We start from the raw sequence: 11,104 nt of genomic DNA, 5'->3' as shown, positions 1-11,104 counted from the left end.
TTTCTTTCTTTCTTTCTTTCTTTCTTTCTTTCTTTCTTTCTTTCTTTCTCTTTTCTTTCTCTTTCCTCTCTCTCTGTCTCTCTGTATCTCTCTGTCTCTCTGTCTGTCTGTCTGTCTCTGTCTGTCTCTCTGTCTTTCTCTCTTTCTCTGTCCCTGTCTCTCTGTCTCTGTCTGGCTCTCTCTCTGTCTCTGTCTCTCTCCCCCCCGCCTCTCTCTCTCTCTGTCTTCCTCCCTTCCTTCCTTACTTTCTTCCACATTTCTTTCCTGTTATTAATAAAAGTAGGGGGTAGATCACTGGGACCTGGGAATTTGTTTTACAAATCATAGCTACATTTGGTGGTGGGTATCATTTGAGCAGGAACAGAAGGGTAGGTGTTCAAATGGAGCAACTGAATGAAAGTAAAAAACTTGTAACATTCTATTTGTCCTTTCTTCAGGGAAACAAAAATAAAATTCTCTACAATTAAGACCCACCCAATGAATGTAATACAGACCTAGAGTACCATACTTTTGTCATTTTCTCAAAATGTTAGCATTCAACATGCAGAAACAAACAATTTATATTTCTAGTGATGTACACTGTTCTTTTAAGTGAAAACAAATCACTGCATGTTTTTCTGTCAAGTATGCTAAGTGAATAGCTATGCGTATATAGTTTTTCATGGACTTTTTTAAAACAGAAAATCAAAAATTCTCTTAGTTATAGGTTCAACTATATTTTTAATGCTGGGAGAACCTGGCTAGCCCTTCTTTCTAACCCATTTCACACTGTTTTATAACATCCGGCAAGGTCAAAGCTATCGTTGGAAAATAAGGAATAATAATGAAAAAAAGGAGGGGAAGGCAGGGGTTACTTTGAACCAAGAAAGCACGACATTCTCACTTTTTTCCTTTCCTGAAGATTGAAAAGGAAACTCATTTCAGCTTTGTAAGACTGCAGCAATTGCTCTGGACACAAAATGAATCAGGTCTCCTGTTGGATTATGTGGGTGGTATTTCTCCCCTTCCCTGGTGAGATAATTCACTGCCTGCAGCTGTGACATGCAAACTTAAATATTTTCTTTTTATGTTGGGATTTTAAAGGAGGGTCCTATATTTGGTTGTTGTTTGAGAGATGGGGGATACAAACCCCATGAATAATGGGGGAAATTTTGGAATGTAGGAATCTTGGGGTAAAGAAGTAAATGCTTATGGAATAGTAGATAAGCATTTCATTCATTGAATGTTCAGAAAACTTATATACTGTCTCCTATATGCAGAACTTAAAGCAGAGGGCAGGCAACTTGTACAGTTAATAAAAATCTCAAATAAATGACAGTTCACTATATTGCTTTATTTTTTTCCTACCTAGGAAGATATCTTAGTTTATGATTTTTGTGTGTATTTTAAACAAAGCATGGATTAAGGCCAGAGAATACTGAAGAATTCCATTCTCTAATCTTTATCCGTTTCTGCCTAAAGTATCCATTATTAATACTAGTCATGAAAAGCATTCTAAAAAAATACAATGACTTGTGCTTTACAATACTTCTTTTTAATAAGAAAGCTCACAATTTTCTGTCTAGAAGAGAATATATAATTTAAGTAGTTCCCCAGAAATAAAGCCACATAAATTGCAGTTCTCTACAATTAAACCTGCAGTTCAGAGTCCCAGCTGAAAATTACTTCTAACACCTCCAATTACACTTTTACTAGTTTAGGAATCTTGCTTCACAGTTGAGAAATATAATAGAAATAAAAGTTGAGTGTGGTACTTCTCTGCCTCCTACTGCCACATAAAGTTGATCTTCCATGTCATGTTTCTTAAAAGCAAGTCTAGAGGAAAAAAGTTTCTACAAAACCCTCTAAATTATTCTCTTTCCCTAATGGCTTGTTGTATAGTTTGCCAGCACCGTGACTAGAAAAGCCCTATTAACACTTAAACTAATTAAGGTTGTTGTGTTTTTTTGTTTGTTTTGGGGGGCTTGGGTTGTTTTTTTTTTTTTTTGGTGGAGGTAGCTGTGGAAAAGTGATTACGTAGTTCTCATTAACTGTCTTAAAAACTGTACCATCTCTAGAGGTACAGAAAAAAGGATGATTCCTTTTAAAATCTCAAGAAATGAATGCAAGTGTTCATATTCTGGTACATTAACAGTTTGTTCCAGTACATTGATATTTTATGTGGAAGCCCTACTCTGCAATTAATATGCCTGATGCAAATTGAAAAACCCATAATCCATCCTTCTCTGTTGGAATGTAAGAGTATATTATTATTGAGAAGCTACAGGATACCAGAGCCATTTTTTAAACTTGAATGCTCATTACCTTAAATCTGCATATAAAACAGTTTTGCATTCAGACTAGGTAATACATAGCTGAATATATCATGGTGCAAGTGAGAAAAAAAAATGCACCAAATAAAAAAGACCTGTGGGTTTCTTTTGTGAGCAGAAATTTATGTCTTTCCAGGCATTAGGGATTAATGATAGCTAGCAACTAAAGAAGAGAAATGGGTATTAAAATGCTACACCTAACTTCTTGAGTAGCCTAAAGCAACTGGCTAAGCAGAATTCACTAAATCCCCCCGTAAGGTAAGAAAGAGGTATTCATCATTAAGCAAATATGACATTTGGGATTGCATTTGGTATTGTGACATTAGTATTCAGAACCTTTCCTTGTAGTTTGAAAGTGGAACAGAGGAAAATTAAGGAGACATGAAGAGAGAAAAAGAAGGAAGAGAGGAAGAAGGGAAAAAGGGAAGAGGAAGGAAGGAGGAGAGGAAGAATGAAAGGAAAGGGGAAAGGGGGAGGAAATAAGGGAGGAAAGAGGAAGGAAAAAGGCAGAAAGATAAAAAAAGGGAGAAAGGAAGGAAAGAAGGAGGGAAGGAGGCAGAGAAGGGAAATCAATGGAAGGAAAGAGGAGGAAAGAAATGAAAGTCTTTTTTACCTTACCAGCTCACGTAATCTCTGTATTTTGAATCCACAATAACATATATAAATATTCACAACACACATAGTATCCCAGACAATATTTTCTAGTGACTGACAAAATCCAGGATTTCAAAGGATGATTTTTAAAGGGAATATGAACTGCTCTGAAAAATCCAGAGATATAAATCCAAGTAGATATTTTTTTTAATTCAGAGGTGGTTATGGGATCAAAAGCATTACTTCATCCATTGCCTTTATTTTACCATTTGATGTCTCTTGCATATAGGAACTTGTTTTTAGATAGGCCTAATATTATACAAAGAGCACTGACCAATCAATTAGAAGATCAATGATCAGCTCTAGAAGTTTCTGGTACTCTACTACTTACTATCTTTTTTACTTTTGTCATCACTTAAAACTTTGTGGACTTCCTTGTCCTCATATATAAAATAAGCATCAATGAGTAGAATTGTTAAAATGTTTAAGTTAAATTATAAATGTCAAATAATTTTCTAGACTTCAAAATGCTCTATTTCATTCCTACAACATCCATCTCAGGTTAGACCCCCATTACTATTTATCTACACTATTTTACTTGTTCTCCTAAATTCCCTCTCCAATTCTACCTTTCACAACTGTCTCCTCTCCTCAACCCCATACAATTCTACATACCATAACCAATTTAATATTCCTTCTGCACAGAACAACTAACAGTTCTTCCCTGCTCAAAACTATCCAGGGGTAATACATTCTATGATGAATTAAATCCAAACACCTTAATCAGTTTTTCAAAGCCATCCATATTCTACGCCTTGGATTTGGAACTTTATCTTGTACTACTCTCTATAACCTAATATTTGCTCATCTCTGACTGCTACTCCCCTCAAAGCACACTTCTGCACCAATTCTACAACTTACTATTTTATTTTCAGAACTCCCTCCTCCATGCACATACAGAAGCCTAAATCCACACCTCTATACCTTTACTCATGTTGCCCTCCCTTATACCAAAACTAATCCCTCCTTCATGAAGCAGTTTCTGAGTCCCCCAATATATTTTTTTCTCTCTCTTAGTTCAAATGTTAGGAGGGCTATTCTGATTGTAAAGATCATTATACCTTCAGATCATTAGAAACCAAGGAAAGCTGTGGAACCTTCTTCCCATTGGCCATTTAAGATTGCTATCACCAGAATTGTCTGTCACTTCACACCTATTAAATTAGAAGAGATGATGAAAGTTCATTTAATGGAGAGGCCATGGGCAGATAGTTACATTAAGTCCCTGCTGGTTGAGCTGCAAATTAGTTCAATAGTTTGGGAAAATAATTTAGAATTGTATTAAGACAGTTACTAAATTGTTCATATCTTTTGACCCTGAGATCCCATTGCTAAGGCAATACTCAAATGAGGTTATTGGCACCAAGAAAAGAGTCATATGTATAGGAATGTTCATAGCAGCTTCTTTCATGAAATGAAAAAGCTGGAAAAAAATATGCATTCAATAACTGGAGAATAACTGACCAAATTATGATATATATAGGACAATTATTATATTAAGTCCCAATGGATATGAAGATTTTAGAGTAATATGGGAATAAATGTATGAAATAATACAAAGAAAATTTTAAAAGAGCCAAAACAAAAATATACACACCAAAGAGACAATGTGTTTAGTTGAAGAATATCAGCCTCAATGCCAGAAAAGACCCGTGTTCAAGTCCCACCTTTGACACATATTAACTCTGTGATTTTGGGAAATATATATGGAAACTAAAAATAACAAAAACAAAATATTTCTGAATGCCATGTAATTAAAATGAACAGGAGCCATCACCTGGAGAATGAGTTAAGAAATACACCTACCCCCTGTTCTTAGCTGTATGGAATATTGCAGGTAATGTCAGAATTGTTCCATTTATTGGTTGAATTGTCTGAACTGCTGTTTTTCCTCATTTCTTTTCCCTTGTCTTTGATAAAAGAAATGACTCACTGATTAGAAGAAAGAGATGCATACATTTAGGAATAGTCAATGTAAACATATTGATAAATATTTAAATAAAAATATTTTTAATCAATAGTCATTTATTGATGCTGAAATAGTATTTTCATTCAAGATAAATGATCCTTGTCCTTATTTTGGTAAGCTACTACATTTACAAATCACCATAATAGTATAGCATTTCTCAGGTATGGAAGGGAATGTAAAATAGTGAGCCACTGTTCCCTGTGCCCATTGAGGACAGAACAATAGGGAATAGCCTTAAGTTACAATTGGAAGGATTTACGTTAAGACATTATGTGGAGTGTATTGACTGTTAATGTTGGAAAATCATGTAACACATTAAGAGAGATTCCATTGTCTTTGGATTTTTATTTTTATGATAAGATAGCTCTCCTTTTGTGATCATTTGTAATTAGTATGTTTTGAAAGCAGGGGAATTGATTAAATGACCTCTCTCAATCTCTTTGGCCCTTATAATCCTGCAATTGTCAGACTCACTTTGGAAGGCAATGAGAGAGAATTCTTTGAAATTAGAGCATCTAATGTCCAGCTGGGATAACTCCATTTAAGTTAATATCTATTGTTACTAAGACAGAGTTAGGAGGACTGTTATATCATATAGAAATTTGAAATATTGTGGTTGGCTCCAGGGAGAAGACCTGGGGAAAAATGTATGGAAAAATGTAGTAGCAACTTTCAAGAGGTAGAATTTTGGTTTGACACAAAGAAAACTGCTTGATAATTAATAGCAGGTCTAGATTTAGAGATTTTCCTATCACAGAATTAAATGGGCTTCCTCAAGAGGTAATGAAGTTGAATATTAGGGGAGGGAGAAACCATGAAGGCAGAAAAAAGGGAAGAATTCAGCTGAATGCTCCCAAATTCCCTCCAAGCAACTTTAAAATAATTCCTCAAATCAAATTCTGGAGCAGCAGAACGAAAAGTTTGGGGTAAAACAATTTTTCAGCCAAATACAACTTAGTAAGTCTATAGCAAGGGTCTGTCTCACCAGAATGGTAGTCAGGTCCAGAGTTCAGTGTAGAACATGTTATGCCACTGCAAGCAGCAGCAAACTTTGGGAGGTGATTACAACCATAGCAGCAACAACGGCATTGGGAACTCTCAGTCAAAAATAGTCAAAAGAAGATTGCAGGGCACCTTTTGCTGGCACAGGGAGTAGGATCCCATTCCATTGCTCATACACATTACCAAATTGCAGTTCTATGGCAAAGGGTAGCAGCCCAGGGATACAGGGGTCACACTCATAATTCCATGGCAAAGAAGGGTATCTGTAGTCACTCACACACTACAGCACAGACCTGGATAGCAGTGACCACATTTTTCCTTATATCATAATACCTTGAAAGACCTGAAAACCACCAGAAGTAGCCCTGAATACAATCCTGAAGCTTGGGATATGGTCTCCTGTATCCCAGGAGCAGAGTACAACCTTACTATAAAGTTAAAAGTCAAGAAAAAGGCTGGAAAATGAGCAAAAAAAAAAAAACCCTCACCACATAACATAAAAAGTTACTATGGAGACAGGGAAGATCAAAACACACAAAAAGAAGACAACAAAATCAAAATAGCTACATGAAAAACCTTAGAGGAAAATATAAATTGTACACAAATCCACAAAGAGTTTGTGTAAGAACTCAAAAAATATTGTAAAAATCAAATAAGAGAGGTGGAGGAAAAATTGGGAGAAGAAATGAAAGTGGTACAAGAAAATTATTAAAAGAGAGCCAACAGCATGGTAATAGAGGCACAAAAATTACTAAAGAAGATAACACCTTAAAAACAGAATATGTCAAATGCTAAAAGAGGCACCACAATCCATCAAACTGATGAACTATTTAAAAAGCAGAATTGGTCAAATGGAAAAAAATGGTACAAAAATTCACTGAAGAAAACTCCTTAAAACATAAAATGGGACAAATGAAAAAGGAGAGAAAAAACCTCAATGGAGAAACTTATTTCTTAAAAATTAGAATTGGTCAAATGAAATCTTATGACTCCATATGACATCAAGAGACAATAAAATAAAAATTTTAAGAAATGAAAAAAATAGAAGATGTGAAATCTCATTGGGAAAAAAAACTGAAATGGAAAATAGATCCAGGATAACTTAAGAATTATGGAATTACTCTAAAGCTAATGATAATAAAAGGGGGCCTCAGACATTATCTTTGAAATAATTGCTTTGAACTAGAAGGTAAAAAGAAAATTAAAAGAATCCACTGATTACTTCCTAATAGGGATCCTAACATGAAAACTCCCAGGAATATTATAGCCAAATTCCTGAGCTTCTAAGTAAAGGAGAAAATATTTCAAGAAGCCAGAAAGAAACAATGCAAATATCATGGAGTCAGGATAACCCATGGTTTATATATTTCTTCATTAAAGGATTGGAGGGCTTGGAATATGATCATCTGGAAGACAAAGGAGTTAGGAGTACAACCAAGAATAACCTACCCAGAAATTCTAAGCACAATCATTTAGAGGAGAAATAGATATTTAATGAAATAGAGGACTTTTATGTTTCTTAGAAAAGACCAGAACTGAATAAAAGATTTGGCTGTCAAATAAAAGACTCAAGAGAAGTATAAAAAGATAAATATGAAAAAGAAATCATAAGGGATTAAATAAGGTTAAAATGTCCACATGCCTATATGGAAAGATGATACTTGTAGCTCCTAAGAACTTTATCATTATTAGGGCACTTAGAAGGGGTATACATAGACAGTGGGAATAGATGTGAGATTACAAAATGGGATTATTTAAAAAAAATAAGGGGTAAAAAAGAGAGATGCATTGTGAGAAAGGAGAGGTGGAATAAGTGAAATTATCTCACCTAATAAAGGTGAGACAGGAAGAGTTGTTTTGTTTTATTTTTTACAATGGAGGAAAATTTGGGGTGTGATGGGAAATACTTGAACCTTATTCTCAATGTAATTGGCTCAAAGAGTGAATAGCATACACAATCAGTTGGGTATAGAAATCTACCTCATCCCTTTTCCGCGCTGCCCCGAGCAGGGTTCCATACGGCATTGTTCTTGGTTTCCGTCGTAACTTTAAAGGGAAACTTTCAGGATGTCCGGAGCCCTAGATGGCCTGCAGATGAAGAAGGAGGATGTCCTCAAGTTCCTGGCTGCAGGAACCCATTTGGGCGGCACCAATCTGGACTTCCAGATGGAACAGTATATCTACAAAAGAAAGAGTGACGGCATCTACATCTTTAATTTGAAGAGAACTTGGGAAAAACTTCTTCTGGCGGCTTGTGCCATTGTTGCTATTGAAAACCCAGACGAAGTTAGTGTCATCTCATCCAGGAACACTGTCTAGAGAGCTGTTCTGAAATTTGCTGCTGCCACTGGCGCCACACCTATTTCTGGACATTTCACACCCGGGAACCTTCACTAACTAGATCCAGGCAGCTTTCAGGGAGCCTCGCCTTTTGGTGGTCACTGATCCTCAGGCAGGTCACCAGCCTCTCACTGAAGCATCGTATGTTAACCTCCCAACCATTGCCCTGTGCCACACAGACTCCCCACTTCGCTATGTGGACATTGCCATTACATGTAACAACAAGGGAGCTCACTCGGTGGGTCTGATATGGTGGATGCTGGCCCGTGAAGTCCTGCGAATGCGTGGTGCCATCGCCCGGGAACACCCCTGGGAGGTTATGCCTGATCTTTACTTCTAAAGAGATCCAGAGGAGATTGAAAAGGAAGAGCAGGCTGCAGCTGAGAAGGCAGTGACAAAGGAGGAGTTTCAGGGTGAATGGACTGCACCGGCCTCAGAATTCACTGCTACTCAACCAGAAGTGGCTGATTGGTCTGAGGGAGTACAGGTGCCATCTGTGCCCATTCAGCAGTTCCCCACCGAAGATTAGAGTGCTCAGTCAGCTACAGAGGACTGGTCTGTGGCTCCTACTGCTCAGGCCACTGAGTGGGTAGGAACTACCACAGAGTGGTGTTAAAACCCAGATGCTCTAATAGTGTTGGAAAAATGCTGATTGAAAAATAAACATTGGTTTCTTAACATTCAAAAAAAAAAAAAAAAGAAATCTACCTAATCCAACAAGGAAGTAGGAGCAAGAATGTGTGAGAAAAAGAGAACTGCTAGAAGGGAAAGCAGATTAAGGGAAGCAGTGATCAGAAGCAAAATAAACTTTTGAGCAGGGATAGGGCTGAGAGAGAGAGAGAGAGAGAGAGAGAGAGAGAGAGAGAGAGAGAGAGAGAGAGAGAGAGAGAGAGAGAGAGAGATACAGGGATATAGGGCTATAAGATCAAGAGAAATACATAGTTAGTAATCATGACTGTGAATGTGAATGAGGTAAAGTCACCATGAAAAAGAAACAAATATCAGAAAGGATTAAAAAAACAGTTCTGACAATATGTTGTTCATAAGAAACACACTTGAAACAGAGAGATGCACAGAGAGTTAAAATAAGGAACTGGCACAGAATCTCTTATGCTTCAGTTGAAGTTTAAAAAAAGTCAGTAATGACAATTATGATCTCAGACAAAGCAAAAGCAAAAATAGACCTGATTAAAAGAGATAAACAGGGAAAGTACATTATGTTAAAAGGTATCATAGATAATGAAATGATATCAATACTAAACATATATGCACTAAATGGCATAGTAGCCAACTACTTAAGGAAAAGTTAAATGAGTTACGTGAAGAAATGGACAGTAAAACTATATTAATGGGGGATTTCAACTGTCCCTTTGTAGAACTAGATAAATCTAAAAAAAATAAATAAGTTAAGGAGATGAATAGAATTTTAGAAAATTCAGATATTCAGACCTGTGCAAAAAATTGAATAGATATAGAAAGTATGTATGTATGTATGTATGTATATTGCAGTATATGACATCACAAAAATTAATCATGTATGAGAACATAGAAACCTCACAACCAAATCTAGAAGAACAGAAATATTAAACATACCCTCTTTAGATCATACTACAATAAAAATTACATTCAATAAGGGGCAGTATAAACATAGATTAAAATTAATTGGAAACAAAACAATCTCATTTAAAGAATGAGTGCATTGAAATAAAAATCATGGAAGAAATCAATAAATGTATTGAAGAGAATGACACAACAATGAGACAAATACCAAAATTTAAGGAAATACAGCCAAAGCAGTACTTAAGGGAAAATTTATATCTCTGTATATTTACATGAATAAAATCGAGAAAGACCATATCAATGAATTTGGCATGCAACTATAAGAAAGCAACACTAAATTTAAAATTCTAAAAGTGAAAGGAGAGAGTAAGAAAGTTGTAATTAAGAAAAACATTGGATTAATAAATAAATCTAGTAACTGTTTTTATATGAAAAACCCAATAAAATAGATAAACCATTCATTAATTTATTTAAAGAAGAAAGAAAATAGATGTGGAGCCCAGATGGTAGACTAAAGGTAGGGACTTGTCTGAGTACTCCCCCATTCCCTTCCAAATACCTTTAAAAATTACTCTAAACACATTCCAGAAAAGCAGAATCCACAAAAAGAGTGAAACAAATGTCTAGCCCAAGACAATTTGGAAGGTCAAGAGGAAAGGTTTGTTACACCAGGGTGAGAGAAGAGCACAGTCCACCTTAGATCACATCAGTGCAGGCCAGGCCCCAGCAAACCAGGAGCAAGTCTTGGGAGTGACTGAATCAACAGTGGTGGCCCCAGATGGCTTCTTCTGGATCTCTCAGCCCATAAGACAGTCAGGGGGTTAAACAATTGGTCAGAAGATTACAGTTCTGCTAGCACTGAGGCAGGACTGTGCTGCTTTACCATACTTGGATCTGGGTGACAGACGTGGGTGGCAGTCTCAGAGTGAAAAGGAGCACTAGCACAGCAGAGCTTGTGGCTAGAGTGGAGCGCAGGCACTCCTCACAGTTCCAGGGCAGAATAGAGTGCTTGTGGTCATTCACAGACCAGAGCACAGGTTAGGAGAGAAGTAAACATTTCTCCTTAGATCATATAGCACCTTGGAAGAATAAAAACTTACTTACCCTAGAAGCATCCCTGAAAACAGCTGGACAAAACCCATGAATTTGGGACAATTCACCCTCTGACTTAGAAGCAGAGCCCTACCTCAAACACAGAGTTAAAAAGTCAAATAATAGGCTAGGAATATAAGAAAACAATAGAAAAAAAATGCTGTCTATAGAAAGT

At 36.4% G+C, this 11,104-nt stretch overlaps 1 pseudogene; it reads left to right on the top strand.

Annotated features, from left to right (window-relative positions):
* Positions 1-7,929: 7,929 nt before the first annotated feature.
* LOC138175347 (small ribosomal subunit protein uS2-like) lies at positions 7,930-8,980 on the top strand (annotated as a pseudogene).
* Positions 8,981-11,104: the final 2,124 nt, after the last annotated feature.

This window comes from Petaurus breviceps, unplaced genomic scaffold (genome assembly GCF_028583685.1).
Source record: "Petaurus breviceps papuanus isolate PSGF00001 unplaced genomic scaffold, PetGlider_PUasm1.0 77, whole genome shotgun sequence".
Taxonomy (NCBI): Eukaryota; Metazoa; Chordata; class Mammalia; order Diprotodontia; family Petauridae; genus Petaurus; species Petaurus breviceps.
Note: the sequence above shows the minus strand (reverse complement) of the source record. Positions and strands in the feature narration are given on the sequence as shown.